This window comes from Dendrobates tinctorius, unplaced genomic scaffold (assembly GCF_039654945.1).
Source record: "Dendrobates tinctorius isolate UK_male_01 unplaced genomic scaffold, ASM3965494v1 ptg000425l, whole genome shotgun sequence".
Taxonomy (NCBI): Eukaryota; Metazoa; Chordata; class Amphibia; order Anura; family Dendrobatidae; genus Dendrobates; species Dendrobates tinctorius.
Genome location: NW_027362089.1, coordinates 410668 through 428217, shown reverse-complemented (window position 1 = coordinate 428217; position 17550 = coordinate 410668). Strand labels below are relative to the sequence as shown.

Here is a 17550-nt window from a genome sequence, read left to right as displayed (position 1 = left end):
GACATCACGGCTCTCCTATATACACTCCATGTAATGATATCACCGCTCTCCTATATACACTCCATGTAATGATATCACCGCTCTCCTATATACACTCCATGTAATGATATCACCGCTCTCCTATATACACTCCATGTAATGATATCACCGCTCTCCTATATACACTCCATGTAATGATATCACCGCTCTCCTATATACACTCCATGTAATGATATCACCGCTCTCCTATATACACTCCATGTAATGATATCACCGCTCTCCTATATACACTCCATGTAATGATATCACCGCTCTCCTATATACACTCCATGTAATGACATCACCGCTCTCCTATATACACTCCATGTAATGACATCACCGCTCTCCTATATACACTCCATGTAATGATATCACTGCTCTCCTATATACACTCCATGTAATGATATCACTGCTCTCCTATATACACTCCATGTAATGATATCACCGCTCTCCTATATACACTCCATGTAATGATATCACCGCTCTCCTATATACACTCCATGTAATGACATCACCGCTCTCCTATATACACTCCATGTAATGACATCACCGCTCTCCTATATACACTCCATGTAATGATATCACTGCTCTCCTATATACACTCCATGTAATGATATCACTGCTCTCCTATATACACTCCATGTAATGATATCACCGCTCTCCTATATACACTCCATGTAATGACATCACCGCTCTCCTATATACACTCCATGTAATGATATCACTGCTCTCCTATATACACTCCATGTAATGATATCACTGCTCTCCTATATACACTCCATGTAATGATATCACCGCTCTCCTATATACACTCCATGTAATGATATCACTGCTCTCCTATATACACTCCATGTAATGATATCACTGCTCTCCTACATACACTCCATGTAATGATATCACCGCTCTCCTATATACACTCCATGTAATGACATCACCGCTCTCCTATATACACTCCATGTAATGATATCACTGCTCTCCTATATACACTCCATGTAATGATATCACTGCTCTCCTATATACACTCCATGTAATGATATCACCGCTCTCCTATATACACTCCATGTAATGATATCACTGCTCTCCTATATACACTCCATGTAATGATATCACTGCTCTCCTATATACACTCCATGTAATGACGTCACTGTTGCTGGGTGACAAGCTCCACCCTACTTAAGGAATCACAATGAGATGGTTAATGTGAAGGCTCCGCCTCCTGCTATGACGTGCCACTGTGGAGTGGAGCGGGGGAGCTCTCGGATGGCGGCAGCCTCTGGACCGGGTGAAGGTACGGGGGCAGCACAGTGTGCACAGCGCGGTACCGCACAGACGCCCGCAGGTTGCAGCACAGCCGGCAGATGGCGCTCACTGTAGCAAAGCGTTGGCTGCAGAGCTGGGAGCAGCGGGCGGGGACTGGTGTCTTTTGTGCCAGGTGACTGATCACGTGACCATGACGTCATCATGTAAGGTCCTGTGCCACTTACAGTTGTTGACAACTGATCACGTGACCTTCCATATCATTTTCAACAATTGACACAACCTCATTGAAGGTCCTGTAGAACTGACATGATTGAGTGCAGCGCATGCGTAGTACGTGTACACGGCTGTTCTCTGGTGAGTGAGTGTGGCGACCTCCACAGCTTCCATTGACTCGCAGTGACGTCACAGCCCAGTAAGAGCTCACAGTGACGTCACAGCCCAGTAAGACTTCACAGTGACGTCACAGCCCAGTAGGAGCTCACAGTGACGTCACAGCCCAGTAAGAGCTCACAGTGACGTCACAGCCCAGTAGGAGCTCACAGTGACGTCACAGCCCAGTAGGAGCTCACAGTGACGTCACAGCCCAGTAGGAGCTCACAGTGACGTCACAGCCCAGTAAGAGCTCACAGTGACGTCACAGCCCAGTAAGAGCTCACAGTGACGTCACAGCCCAGTAAGAGCTCACAGTGACGTCACAGCCCAGTAGGAGCTCACAGTGACGTCACAGCCCAGTAGGAGCTCACAGTGACGTCACAGCCCAGTAGGAGCTCACAGTGACGTCACAGCCCAGTAGGAGCTCACAGTGATGTCACAGCCCAGTAGGAGCTCACAGTGATGTCACAGCCCAGTAAGAGCTCACAGTGACGTCACAGCCCAGTAAGAGCTCACAGTGACGTCACAGCCCAGTAGGAGCTCACAGTGACGTCACAGCCCAGTAGGAGCTCACAGTGATGTCACAGCCCAGTAGGAGCTCACAGTGATGTCACAGCCCAGTAAGAGCTCACAGTGACGTCACAGTCCAGTAAGAGCTCACAGTGACGTCACAGCCCAGTTGGAGCTCACAGTGATGTCACAGTCCAGTAGGAGCTCACAGTGACATCACAGCCCAGTTGGAGCTCACAGTGATGTCACAGCCCAGTAGGAGCTCACAGTGATGTCACAGCCCAGTAGGAGCTCACAGTGATGTCACAGCCCAGTAAGAGCTCACAGTGACGTCACAGCCCAGTAAGAGCTCACAGTGACGTCACAGCCCAGTAAGAGCTCACAGTGATGTCACAGCCCAGTAGGAGCTCACAGTGATGTCACAGCCCAGTAGGAGCTCACAGTGATGTCACAGCCCAGTAGGAGCTCACAGTGATGTCACAGCCCAGTAGGAGCTCACAGTGATGTCACAGCCCAGTAGGAGCTCACAGTGATGTCACAGCCCAGTAGGAGCTCACAGTGATGTCACAGCCCAGTAGGAGCTCACAGTGATGTCACAGCCCAGTAGGAGCTCACAGTGATGTCACAGCCCAGTAGGAGCTCACAGTGATGTCACAGCCCAGTAGGAGCTCACAGTGATGTCACAGCCCAGTAGGAGCTCACAGTGATGTCACAGCCCAGTAAGAGCTCACAGTGACGTCACAGTCCAGTAAGAGCTCACAGTGACGTCACAGCCCAGTTGGAGCTCACAGTGATGTCACAGTCCAGTAGGAGCTCACAGTGACATCACAGCCCAGTTGGAGCTCACAGTGATGTCACAGCCCAGTAAGAGCTCACAGTGACGTCACAGTCCAGTAAGAGCTCACAGTGACGTCACAGTCCAGTAAGAGCTCACAGTGACGTCACAGCCCAGTTGGAGCTCACAGTGACGTCACAGTCCAGTAAGAGCTCACAGTGACGTCACAGCCCAGTTGGAGCTCACAGTGATGTCACAGTCCAGTAGGAGCTCACAGTGACATCACAGCCCAGTTGGAGCTCACAGTGATGTCACAGCCCAGTAAGAGCTCACAGTGACGTCACAGTCCAGTAAGAGCTCACAGTGACGTCACAGCCCAGTTGGAGCTCACAGTGATGTCACAGTCCAGTAGGAGCTCACAGTGATGTCACAGCCCAGTAGGAGCTCACAGTGATGTCACAGCCCAGTAGGAGCTCACAGTGATGTCACAGCCCAGTAGGAGCTCACAGTGATGTCACAGCCCAGTTGGAGCTCACAGTGATGTCACAGTCCAGTAAGAGCTCACAGTGACGTCACAGCCCAGTTGGAGCTCACAGTGACGTCACAGTCCAGTAAGAGCTCACAGTGACGTCACAGCCCAGTTGGAGCTCACAGTGATGTCACAGTCCAGTAGGAGCTCACAGTGACATCACAGCCCAGTTGGAGCTCACAGTGATGTCACAGCCCAGTAAGAGCTCACAGTGACGTCACAGTCCAGTAAGAGCTCACAGTGATGTCACAGCCCAGTAAGAGCTCACAGTGACGTCACAGTCCAGTAAGAGCTCACAGTGACGTCACAGCCCAGTTGGAGCTCACAGTGATGTCACAGTCCAGTAGGAGCTCACAGTGACATCACAGCCCAGTTGGAGCTCACAGTGATGTCACAGCCCAGTAAGAGCTCACAGTGACGTCACAGTCCAGTAAGAGCTCACAGTGACGTCACAGCCCAGTTGGAGCTCACAGTGATGTCACAGTCCAGTAGGAGCTCACAGTGACATCACAGCCCAGTAGGAGCTCACAGTGATGTCACAGCCCAGTAGGAGCTCACAGTGATGTCACAGCCCAGTAGGAGCTCACAGTGATGTCACAGCCCAGTTGGAGCTCACAGTGATGTCACAGTCCAGTAAGAGCTCACAGTGACGTCACAGCCCAGTTGGAGCTCACAGTGACGTCACAGCCCAGTAGAAGCTCACAGTGACATCACAGCCCAGTAGGAGCTCACAGTGACATCACAGCCCAGTAGGAGCTCACAGTGATGTCACAGCCCAGTAAGAGCTCACAGTGACGTCACAGTCCATTAAGAGCTCACAGTGACGTCACAGCCCAGTTGGAGCTCACAGTGATGTCACAGTCCAGTAGGAGCTCACAGTGACATCACAGCCCAGTAGGAGCTCACAGTGATGTCACAGCCCAGTAGGAGCTCACAGTGATGTCACAGCCCTGTAGGAGCTCACAGTGACATCACAGCCCAGTAATAGCTCACAGTGACGTCACAGCCCAGTAAGAGCTCACAGTGACGTCACAGCCCAGTAGGAGCTCACAGTGACATCACAGCCCAGTAATAGCTCACAGTGACGTCACAGCCCAGTAAGAGCTCACAGTGACGTCACAGCCCAGTAGGAGCTCACAGTGACATCACAGCCCAGTAAGAGCTCACAGTGACGTCACAGCCCAGTAAGAGCTCACAGTGACGTCACAGCCCAGTAAGAGCTCACAGTGACGTCACAGTCAAGTCGGAGCTCACAGTGACGTCACAGCCCAGTAGGAGCTCAGAGCGACGTCACAGCTCACTAGGATCTCAGAGCGATGTCACAGCTCACTAGGAGCTCAGAGCGACGTCACAGCTCACTAGGAGCTCAGAGCGACGTCACGACGTCACGGCCCCGTAGGAGCTCACGGTGACGTCACGGCCCCGTAGGAGCTCACGGTGACGTCACGGCCCCGTAGGAGCTCACGGTGACGTCACGGCCCCGTAGGAGCTCACGGTGACGTCACGGCCCCGTAGGAGCTCACGGTGACGTCACGGCCCCGTAGGAGCTCACGGTGACGTCACGGCCCCGTAGGAGCTCACGGTGACGTCACGGCCCCGTAGGAGCTCACGGTGACGTCACGGCCCCGTAGGAGCTCACGGTGACGTCACGGCCCCGTAGGAGCTCACGGTGACGTCACGGCCCCGTAGGAGCTCACGGTGACGTCACGGCCCCGTAGGAGCTCACGGTGACGTCACGGCCCCGTCGGAGCTCACGGTGACGTCACGGCCCCGTCGGAGCTCACGGTGACGTCACGGCCCCGTCGGAGCTCACGGTGACGTCACGGCCCCGTCGGAGCTCACGGTGACGTCACGGCCCCGTCGGAGCTCACGGTGACGTGACGGCCCCGTCGGAGCTCACGGTGACGTGACGGCCCCGTCGGAGCTCACGGTGACGTCACGGCCCCGTAGGAGCTCACGGTGACGTCACGGTCCAGTAGGAGCTCACGGTGACGTCACGGTCCAGTAGGAGCGCATAATGATGTTACAGTCCAGTAGGACTTCACAGAGACGTCCCAGTCCAGTAGAAGCTCACAGTGATGTCACTGTCCAGTTGGATCTTACATCAACGTTACAGCCCAGTTGTATCTCACATTGATGTCACAGCCCAGTAGGAGTTCACAGTGACTTCACTGTCCAGTAGGATATCACAGTGATGTTACAGTCCAGTAGGAGTTCACAGTTAAGTCAAAGCCCAGTGGGAGGAGCTCAGAGATGTTACTGCCCAGTAGGAACTCACAGTGAATTCACTGTCCAGTGGGAGCTCACAGTGACGTCACAGCCCAGTGGGAGGAGCTCACAGAGATGTCAGTCCAGTAGGAGCTCACAGCGACTTCTCAGCCCAGTAGGAGTTACCAGTGACGTCATAGCCCTGTGGGAGCTCCCAGTGATGTCACAGTCCAGTAGGAGCTCACTGTGATGCTGCAGTCCAGTAGGAGCTCACTGTGATGCTGCAGTCCAGTAGGAGCTCACTGTGATGCTGCAGTCCAGTAGGAGCTCACTGTGATGCTGCAGTCCAGTAGGAGCTCACTGTGATGCTGCAGTCCAGTAGGAGCTCACTGTGATGCTGCAGTCCAGTAGGAGCTCACTGTGATGCTGCAGTCCAGTAGGAGCTCACTGTGATGCTGCAGTCCAGTAGGAGCTCACTGTGATGCTGCAGTCCAGTAGGAGCTCACTGTGATGCTGCAGTCCAGTAGGAGCTCACTGTGATGCTGCAGTCCAGTAGGAGCTCACTGTGATGCTGCAGTCCAGTAGGAGCTCACTGTGATGCTGCAGTCCAGTAGGAGCTCACTGTGATGCTGCAGTCCAGTAGGAGCTCACTGTGATGCTGCAGTCCAGTAGGAGCTCACTGTGATGCTGCAGTCCAGTAGGAGCTCACTGTGATGCTGCAGTCCAGTAGGAGCTCACTGTGATGCTGCAGTCCAGTAGGAGCTCACTGTGATGCTGCAGTCCAGTAGGAGCTCACTGTGATGCTGCAGTCCAGTAGGAGCTCACTGTGATGCTGCAGTCCAGTAGGAGCTCACAGCGACGTCACGGTCAAGTAAGAGCTCACAGCGACATCACGGTCCAGTAAGAGCTCACGTTGATATTACAATCCATTAGGAGCTCACAGTGACGTCACAGCCCAGTGGGAGGAGCTCACAGAGATGTCGGTCCAGTAGGAGCTCACAGCGACGTCTCAGCCCAGTAGGAGTTACCAGTGACGTCATAGCCCTGTGGGAGCTCCCAGTGATGTCACATTTCAGTAGTAGCTCACATTACTGGGCTGTGACATCAGTAGCTCACTGTGATGTCACAGTCCAGTAGGAGCTCACTGTGATGCTGCAGTCCAGTAGGAGCTCACTGTGATGCTGCAGTCCAGTAGGAGCTCACTGTGATGCTGCAGTCCAGTAGGAGCTCACTGTGATGCTGCAGTCCAGTAGGAGCTCACTGTGATGCTGCAGTCCAGTAGGAGCTCACTGTGATGCTGCAGTCCAGTAGGAGCTCACTGTGATGCTGCAGTCCAGTAGGAGCTCACAATGATATTACGCTACTGTAAGAGCTCACAGCGACGTCACGGTCAAGTAAGAGCTCACAGCGACGTCACAGTCCAGTAAAAGCTCACGTTGATATTACAATCCATTAGGAGCTCACAGTGATGTCACAGCCCAGTGGGAGGAGTTCACAGCAACGTCACTGTCCAGTAAGAGCTCATAGTGACGTCACAGCCCAGTAGGTGCTCACAGTGCTATCCCAGCCCAGTAGGGGCTCTGTCACGATACCACCGCTGACACCGGTATGTCACGGAATGCGATGCACTGCCGGCACACGACTATCACAGGCACAGTGCAGGCTTATCTTAGTTATCCCACCACTGGCACCATGTAACAAAAATACAGCAAGCTAGTCTTGCCCTAACAATTTATCGCAGGGGGGTTATTTTGGATGCCCCACCACTGCTAACAAGTAACAACCTTCCAAGAACTGTTGGGATTTATGTATATCCCACTTTCTCAGTTCCAATTTGAAATTCGCAGCTCTCCGGCGCCCCCATTACCCTCAGGTCAGTCAGGGAACTACACCTAGGATAATTAGTCGCCGGATGGGCTACTTGTTGTGCACAGGCGATTAGACCGCTGCAGTAAGGGAATTATCAATGCTTTGGTCTCAGCCACCCAATCAGCATATAAGACCCTTCCGTGCTGCCAGCTAGCCCAACCAAGCAAGACTCACCACGCCGCCACCAGCTCCTGGTTTCTCTGCTTAAGTTATAGATCTAATAGAGGGGTTCGAAGCCAGCCCAATTCAGTAGCATAATTACCTAAAGGCACGTGTTCGTTTCTTAGAGCATGAAGACAGACTGATAATTTTATGATTTATTCCCAAAAGGCGGGCAGTGATTACATGGATAAAAAGTTGTTACAAAGTAGAGACATTAGATATATACATTGCAAATATAAAATAACAGGGATGAAAAGCAGAAATTAAAACTTACAGTTGCTCAATTGTCTTTAGGCAAACCATGTGGCCGGGGATGGGCAGACAGCCAGCCAAACATCTCCCGACATCTGGTGGGTCCTTTCAGCATGAAAAATCCCGCTTAACAGACTGGTTTGTTCACTGGCATGCCTTATGGCCTCTCCTGTGTGACGTCACAGAAGGGGCCGGCTGGGGAGGTTCAGCCCCCTACTCTTGAAGTTATAATTTACTGTAAAACTTATAATGAGTAGATCTAGCCGGGGGGACCTTGTATAAACACGTATGTGATGTACCATTTCTGCAAGATATGTTTTCTGTTGCAATGTGCTAACAAATCCTCCATCCTAGGACATTTTAAACTCTCAGTAGTAGGAATTCCTTCCCCCCAGGTTTTATCAACCCTGCCACTTCCTCTGGAAGAGCAGGAATGTTAATTAGCTAGACCATCTTCCTCACACCATTTGGCTTCTCTCAGCTGAAAGAGAAAAAAAGTGCGGGAACTAAACTCTTTGTTTGAAACCAGGAGTTTGAATAAAACAATAAGGGATTGTCCCGCGAAAACCATACCCAGCAGAAATATAAAAATCATATTTCTGCGATCCGAGCAGACCCAGCTTCGCTGTGGTGCCTGTTGCAAAACTCTCGGATGTCCAGAACCTGAGATATGATTTGCGCCCAAATGGACGGTCATATCGCATAGATGTTTGATGTTTTCTTGATGGGCTCATTACGCTGGGAAACATGATACCACTGATGAGTCCATACCAGCTTCTCCCATAAAGTTATAGCTAATCTAAGTTTTGTAGCCAAAACATAACTTGGATAAGAGAGGTGGGATCAACCCAGAATGCACCTCTCTGTGATGTCACATAGGAAAGTCTATAAGGCATTCCCTGGCAGAACCAGCTCAGAACAGCTCAAGTCGTCGTGCTAGAAAGATCCAGATGAGCGGAGAAGTGCAGCTCCGCCTCCACCCACCTTAGCCGCATGGTCTGCCTAAGGAACAATATGGAACTGTGAGTGCAATCTCTTTGTTTTCTCCACTTTTATTTTATACCTGTACTGTACATATTTTATGTCTCAATTTTATAGCAACTTTTATCTGTAATCACTGTCCTCTTTCGGAAAATAAATGAAATTATTTAGATCTGTCTCCATGCTCTAAGAATCGAACTATACGCCTTTGATAGATAATCGCTACTAATTCAAGGGGTTAGCCACGGACCCTCTTAATTTAACACTGTGAATTAAGTAACCGTGACTGGTGGCAGCGCGTTGTGTACGGCTATTACGGCTTGCTGGCAGTCTAGAAGGGTCTTATATTGCTGAGTAAGGGGCTTCAGCCACAGCATTGATAATTCCCTTACTGCAGAAGCCTAATTGCCGGTTCACAACAGGCAGCCCGTCCGGCGACTAATTATCCTAGGTGCAGTTCCCTGACTGACCTGAGGGTAAGGGGGGCGCCGGAGAGCTGCGAGTTCCAAAGTGGAACTGAGAAAGTGGGATATACATAAATCCCCGCAGTACTTGGAAGATTGATAGCAGTGGTGGGGCATTCAAATTAAACTCCCCCTGCGGCAAATTGTAGAGCGAGATTAGCTTGCTGGATATTTTTGGTCACATGGTGCCAGTGTTGGGATAACTAAGATAAGCCCCACTGCGCCTGTGATAGCCGTGTGCCGGCATTGTGTCACGCCCCTCCGTCCGCTGATACACCCGTGTCAGTGGTGGGACTGTGACATAGTGGTGACACAGGGTCCGCTGTCCGTCGCGTTTTGGTGGCAGCGGGACTCCCGACAGTGTCGCCCGTAAGTGGACGAACGGCGGTGGGCTGTTCGTCACAACGTACATGGAATCATTTTTCCCCATTTATCGAATACAATAAAACCAAACCAAACATGCAGTAGTTAGGACACTCCATTTGGGAGTAATCCATATCTCAGTTTCGGGGGTGTTAGAACTTCGCAAGAGCCACGGTAGCGAAGCCGGGTCCACGCAGATCACAGAAATGTCCGTTTCATTTTTCTGTTGCGACCGGAGCCCGCGCTAGGCTTATTTTAATATCATTAAAATAATGTTTATTTTAATATCATTCATATGCTTGCCCTGCATGGTTCAAACAAAGACATTCTTTCACTTAGCTAATCAACATTCCTTAGGCACTCAGGAAATGACTGGTGTCCTATTACCAATGCAGACACAGAGCTGTAGGCAGAGAGGACACACACAGCTGCTAAGGAGGGGGCAAGGGGGAATGCTGCAGGTATGACAGGCTACAATGTCATCAGTAGAGTGCAATGGGAGATTCTAGAATGTTCCACAAAATCATATCTACTTAGCATTACAAGCTCACAGTGACATCCCAGTTCAGTAGTAGGTCACAGGAAGTTACAGTCCAGAAAGAGCTCACAGTGATGTTCTAGTCCAGTAGGGGCTCACTTTGACGTCACAACTGAGTAAGAGCTCACAGTTACGTCACAGCCCAGTAGGAGCTCCCAGTGAAGTCACAGTCCAGTAGGCGCTCAAAGTGAGGTCATAAAATCATAGAATGGTAGAGTTGGAAGGGACCTCCTGGGTCGTCTGGTCCAACCCCCGCTCAAAGCAGGATTCGCTAAATCTTCCCAGACAGATGTCTGTCCAGCCTCTGTTTGAAGACCTCTATTGAAGGAGAACTCACCACCTCTCGTGGCAGCCTGTTCCACTCATTGATCACTCTGTTTTTTCTAATATCTAATCTGTGTCTCCTCCCATTCAGTTTTATCCCATTGCTTCTAGTCTTTCCTTGTGCAAATGAGAATAAAGATGATCCTTCTACAATGTGACAGCCCTTTAGATATTTGTAGACAGCTATTAAGTCTCCGCTCAGTCTTTTCTGCAAGCTAAACATTCCCAAATCCTGCAACCGTTCCTCATAAGACATGGTTTGCAGACCGGTCACCATTCTGGTCGCTCTTTTCTGAACTTGCTCCAGTTTGTTGATGTCTTTTTTAAAATGTGGTGCCCAAAACTAGACACAGTATTCCAGATGAGGTCTGACCAAAGAGGAGTAGAGGGAAATAATGACTTCACGTGATCTAGACTGTATGCTTCTGTTAATACATCCTAGAATTGCATTTGCCTTTTTTGCTGCTGCATCACACTGTTGACTCATATTCAGTCTGTGATCTATTAGTATACCCGTCTTTTCTCTAGCAACCTTCCACGACAGCATAGGAGGAGGTCGTCTCCACACCCTAATGTGGGACAGGAAGCCCGAGAGGTTAAAAGGTCCCTCCCACCTCCCTCTCACCAGTGTCTTTCCTGTTCCCCATGGGGCATGGAGAGGTCTGGTGTGCTGTCTGGCCGGCTGCTATAGCATACCTCCAGGTCCAGATGAATTACACCCCAGAGTACTGAAGGAGATAGCAGAAGAAATTTTTTAACCCCTCTCCATAATCTTTGAAAATTCTTGGAGAACAGGAGAAGTGCCAGAAGATTGGAGAAGAGCAAATGTTGTTCCTATCTTCAAAAAGGGGAAGAAGGTGGACCCAGGGAACTATAGGCCGGTGAGTCTCACTTCTATACCAGGAAAGATCTTTGAACAAATTATTAAACAACATGTATGTCAGTACCTGGATAAGAATGAAGTGATTAAACAGAGTCAGCATGGGTTTGTAACTAATAAGTCATGTCAGACTAACTTAATTTCCTTCTATGACGGAAACACTGATTGGGTGGATCAAGGAAATGCTGTAGATATAGTATATCTTGACTTCAGCAAAGCATTTGACAAAGTATCTCATACAATCCTTATTGAAAAAATGACTAAGTATGGAATGGACAAGGCAACTGTTAGGTGGATTCATAACTGGCTTAGTGATCGGACCCAAAGAGTGGTCGTAAATGGCTGCACATCCAGTTGGAAGAATGTCTCAAGTGGGGTACCACAGGGCTCTGTCCTGGGCCCTGTATTGTTCAACATCTTTATCAACGATTTAGATGAAGGAATTGAGGGTAAACTGATTAAATTTGCTGATGACACAAAGCTAGGAGGGATAGCTAATACTAGAGAAGAGAGAGAGAGGATTCAAAAAGATTTAAATAAACTGGAGAAGTGGGCAGCAACTAACAGAATGGTTTTTAACAGGGAGAAATGCAAAGTACTACATCTGGGCAATAAAAATGGAAAAAGCATATATAGAATGGGAGGAATAGGGCTAAGTGACAGCACATGTGAAAAAGACTTGGGTACACTAATAGATCACAAACTGAATATGAGTCAACAGTGTGATGCAGCAGCAAAAAAGGCAAATGCAATTCTAGGATGTATTAACAGAAGCATACAGTCTAGATCACGTGAAGTCATTATTTCCCTCTACTCCTCTTTGGTCAGACCTCATCTGGAATATTGTGTCCAGTTTTGGGCACCACATTTTAAAAAAGACATCAACAAACTGGAGCAAGTTCAGAAAAGAGCGACCAGAATGGTGACCGGTCTGCAAACCCTGTCTTATGAGGAAAGGTTGCAGGATTTGGGAATGTTTAGTTTGCAAAAGAGAAGACTGAGAGGAGACTTAATAGCTGTCTACAAATATCTAAAGGCTGTCACATTGTAGAAGGATCAACTTTATTCTCATTTGCACAAGGAAAGACTAGAAGCAATGGGATGAAACTGAATGGGAGGAGACACAGATTAGATATTAGAAAAAACTTTTTGACAGTTAGAGTGATCAATGAGTGGAACAAGCTGCCACGAGAAGTGGTGAGTTCAATGGAAGTCTTCAAACAGAGGCTGGACAGACATCTGACTGGGATGATTTAGCGAATCCTGCTTTGAGCAGGGGGTTGGACCAGATGGCCCAGGAGGTCCCTTCCAACTCTACCATTCTATGATTCAATGAAAAGTTAGAAAAAACACACCAGCACTGGAATATAATAAACCAATCAATTCTTAGTAACCATAAAAAAAAAATAATAATAATAATAAAAATTATATACCACCAGTGTTAGTAAAATTAGTGATTGCACACTACTAAGGATAAAACGCACCAACCAACCAATCAAAGGACCTCTTAACCATGAAGAACCAGACAGGGTGTATTTATTAAATTATATTTTATTTTATTTATACAGGTGGTTACATTAAAACCAATTAAAACATAATTGGTTTTAATGTAACCACCTTTATAAATAAAATATAATTTAATAAATACACCCTGTCTGGTTCTTCATGGTTAAGAGGTCCTTTGGTTGGTTGGTGCGTTTTATTCTATGAAAAGTTCCAGAGCCGGGCAGTGGTGGTCGGTGGCGCAGCCTTCCCTCCTCCGTTCTGCTCCCGCCTTCTTTTTGAATCCGGGACCGTTCCTGGCCCTCCCGTGCTCCCCTTTGGGGAGTAAAGCGGGCCAGGGATCCCCGCCGGAGGCCTCCCGCAGCTCTCCGGTATCTCCTCCCCTGCGTGCTGGCGAGACCCGGAAGTGACGTCATGCGAAAAGGTCACTTCCGGGGTATGTGGAGCTGTCATGGCAGCCCCCATTCTGCTGCCAGCGCGCGGAGCTCGCCGGTGCCTGCTGTGCCTGCTCCAGGACCCAGGGAGGAGGAGGGGGAATCAAACTGACGCGCTGAGGGCGGAGTTAACCCGTTATTAACCCGCCGGAAGACGCCGACAGGTAAGGGAAATCCCCTGCTGTCATGGACGGTTCTTCCTGCCCTGCATCTGCAGAGCCTAGCGCTGCCCCGGCCACAGTGAGTGTTAGAGGTCCTCAAACTGCTTCTCCCCCTCTATCTTTATAGGGAGAAAAGTCTGCCCATAAAAGCACCAATACCTTCAGCAAATCGGCAAAGTGTGCCATATGCAGTACGAAGCTTCCCTGTAATTGGGAGAAAAAGCTATGTCAGGCATGCACGGATAAAGTGGTCAGGACTGAGCACCCGTCATTAATTGACGAGATCCACAGCTTGGTCACCCATCAGGTTCAGAGCTCTTTAGCCCCCCTCCGCCACCTCCACCCCCTCCAATTATGGGCTCACCACCCTTATAAAAGCGGAGGATGCAGGTGGAGGATTCAGAATCTGAGTTTTAGAGGTCATTCAACTCGAGCTCCGAAAATTGGGAGCAACCAGGGACCTCTAGGGCACCTGATGTTAGAAGGTATCTCCTTTCCACAGAATACGTGGAGGAGTTAATTAGCGCAGTACATGCCACTATGGGCCTAGAAGAGGAACCTGTCATGCAAACAGCACAGGATCGCATGTTTTGGGGATATGAAGGGCCTAAACGAGCAGGCTTTCCAGTTCATAAAAGCATAGCAGACATGACCTTCCAGGAATGGGAATACCCTGAGAAACGTTACTCAGCCCCTTCAGAGCTCCGTCATAGATTTCCTCTGGAAGGAGAGGAGTTTAAATGGGACATCCCGAAGGTTGATGTCCAGGTGGCAAGGGTGGTAAAGAAGACGGTTCTACCATTTGACGATGCGTCTCAGCTTAGAGACCCGATGGACCGTAAAGCTGAAAGCCTCCTGAGGAAAACATGGGAAACCTCTGCGGCCACCTTGAAATCAGGAATTGCGTCCACTTGTGTCTCTAGGTCCCTCTTTCAATGGATTGAGGAACTAGAGAACCATATTTCACATGGTACCCCAAGGGGTGACCTCCTTAACTCACTCCCTATCTTGCAGAGAGCTATGGGCTTCCTGGCAGATGCATCAATGGAGATGATCCGTACTTCTGCCAGAGCCATGGTACAATCAAACTCTGCCAGACGAGCCCTCTGGCTTAAGACGTGGAGCGGAGACATTACATCCAAGGTTAAACTATGCTCTTTACCCTTTAAAGGTGAACATGTCTTCGGCCCTGCCTTGGATGAAATTCTGGAAAAAGCCACAGACAAAAAGAAAGTGCTTCCCGAGCAGAGAACCACAAGGAAACGTCTTTTTCGAGCCCCCCAGAATCAGTCATCCCAACCACGAGAGAAGGGAAGATGGAGCTATGCTAAAGGGAGAGGCAGGAACATCCTGGTCCCCCAGCAGCAACAGCAGCAGCCCCAAGAAAAACAATGACTCGATCCCGGTGGGGGGGGAAGGCTTTTGAGATTCTTTCTTGCCTGGCAGTTGATTTCCAACAGCCCCTGGGTCCTCAGTGTGATCAGAGAGGGCCTACTGCTGGAACTCGAATCCTATCCCCCGCGGGGTATGAGAGTCACCTCCCTACCATCTTGGGAGATCCCAGCTCTAAACTCCGGCATTCAGCAGCTTCTGCTATCAAAAGCCATCTCTCAGGTCCCTGTGGAGGAACAAGGAAGAGGGCATTATTCCAGATTGTTCCTAGTAAAAAAAAACCACAGGAGAGTCGAGAATAATAATAAATCTAAAGGGCCTCAACTGGCACATTGCATACCACAAATTCAAGATGGAGTCGGTAAGGACCACCATTCCTCTGATAGGGCAGGATTACTTTATGGCTACTATAGATCTGAAGGATGCCTATTTCCACATCCCCATCCATCCTTCCCACAGGAAGTATCTGAGGTTCGCGATCCATCAGGGTCCAGAAATAAAACACTTCCAGTACAACGTGCTTCCATTTAGGATATCATCTGCGCCTCGAGTATTCTCCAGGATCATGACAGAGGCTGTGTCCCACATCAGAAGCCAGGGCATATGTATTGTACCCTACCTGGACGACCTACTAATAATAGCAGCCTCCTACTGTACTCTGGAGCTACAGGTGACTCAGACTCTGGACATTCTCCAGTCGTTAGGATGGATCCCGAACATAAAGAAGTCGCAAATCCAACCTTCCCAGGAGGTGAAATTCTTAGGAATCCGACTGGATTCAAAAAATCAAATGTCCTTGCTCCCGGAGGAACACCAGAGATCCATAATATCAAGTTTCTCAAAGTTCAGGGAACAGAGATCCCCGACCCTCAGGTCAGCTATGTCCATACTAGGGTCTATGACCTCCTGTATCCAATCGGTGCCTTGGGCACAGGCTCACTCCAGAACGCTCCAGTCCCACATTCGAAAAAACTGGAACCGGGATCACACCTGCCTGAACAGGAAGGTCCAGACCCCAGGGGCAGTGAGAGCTTCGCTGGCATGGTGGATTGACCACGAAAAATTGTGCAAGGGAATCAGCTGGTCTCAGACCCCATTAGTCACGGTAACGACAGACGCCAGCAAAAGAGGCTGGGGAGCTGTGGTGTCTCGACACCCATTCCAGGGTTTGTGGAGCTAGAAAGTGAGCGCAAGATCCTCAAACTTCAGGGAGCTGAAGGCGGTGGAGAAGGCTCTGTGGCAGCAAAGCACCAGGTCCAGGGCCAGCATATCAGGGTCTACTCGGACAATGTAACAACAGTAGCCCATCTCAGACACCCAGGGGGTACGAGATCCAGCAGCCTGGAGGGCCTTTCAAACCGAATATTTTCTTGGGCCGAAAAGCACCTCCGTTCTTTGACTGCAATTCACCTGAAGGGTACCGCCAATCTGCAGGCGGATTTCCTAAGCAGAAAAAGCGTCCAGCCTGGCGAATGGACCCTGAACAAAATAATCCTCCAGAAACTAGTCAACAGGTGGGGCCTCCCCGAGGTGGATTTATTAGCCTCAGGAGAGAATGCTCAAGTGGAAAACTACTTCTCACTCAACCCCAGGGACAGGTCCCTGGGAGTAGATGCCTTTGCCCACAGGTGGAGGTTCCATCTTGCATACGCCTTCCCGCCAGTTCCAATCCTTGCCGCAACCCTGAGGAAGGTTCGGGAGGATCAAACTCCAGCCATCCTAGTAGCTCCGCTATGGCCGAAGAGGAGCTGGTACTCTCTGATAACGGAACTGCAGGTGGAGGGGCCATTCATCCTACCCACGGAAGACGACCTTCTCTTGCAGGGCCCTCTACATCACCCAAACCTCCGGGGAATGAGGCTGGCGGCCTGGCTACTGAAGCCCAGATCCTGAGGGCCAGGGGTCTATCGGAAGCGGTAATAAAGACTCTCCAGAAGTCTCGGAAACCAGTCACTATCGCTATATATAATAAAATAAAGAAGAAGTTCTCTTCATGGTATCTACCAAACTGGCCTGACCTTGAAAGGCCCAACATTTCCCGTATCTTAGACTTCCTGCAGAGGGGGCTGGAACTAGGTCTAAAACCTAGCACATTGAAAGTACAGGTGTCAGCATTAAGTTCTATGTTCGACTGTGACTTGGCCAACCACAGGTGGATAAGAAGATTCATGACATCGGCTACTAGACTTCATCCAAAGAAACTAATAGCTGTCCCAACATGGGACTTGAATGTGGTACTTATGGGACTCACCCAATCTCCCTTCGAGCCCTTGTCATCCTGTACTTCCCAGCTCCTCACCTGTAAGGTGGCCTTCCTTATAGCAATAACTTCAGCATGGCGAGTGGGAGAGCTCCAAGCTCTCTCGGTTAGGGAACCCTACCTAACGGTTAGAGACGACTCCATAGTGCTCTCTCTTGATCCATCCTTTCTACCGAAGGTTGTGTTTGACTTCCACAGGTCACAGAATATAATCCCTCCTTCATTCTGCCAGAACCCAGCAAACTCTAAAGAGGAGGTGTTTCACACGCTGGATGTAAGACGTATAGTTCTCCAC

The 17550-nt window shown here is 49.6% G+C and overlaps 1 protein-coding gene across 1 annotated transcript in view; it reads left to right on the top strand.

The window, feature by feature from the left end:
• The first annotated feature begins 1224 nt into the window (after positions 1 to 1224).
• The window catches only part of LOC141076775 (uncharacterized), a 179261-nt gene continuing 162935 nt past the window's right edge, over positions 1225 to 17550 (top strand). The window contains exon 1 of the mRNA XM_073564073.1: positions 1225 to 1306. The gene's annotated coding sequence lies outside the window, so the exon portion shown is untranslated. The remainder of the gene's footprint in view (positions 1307 to 17550) is intronic.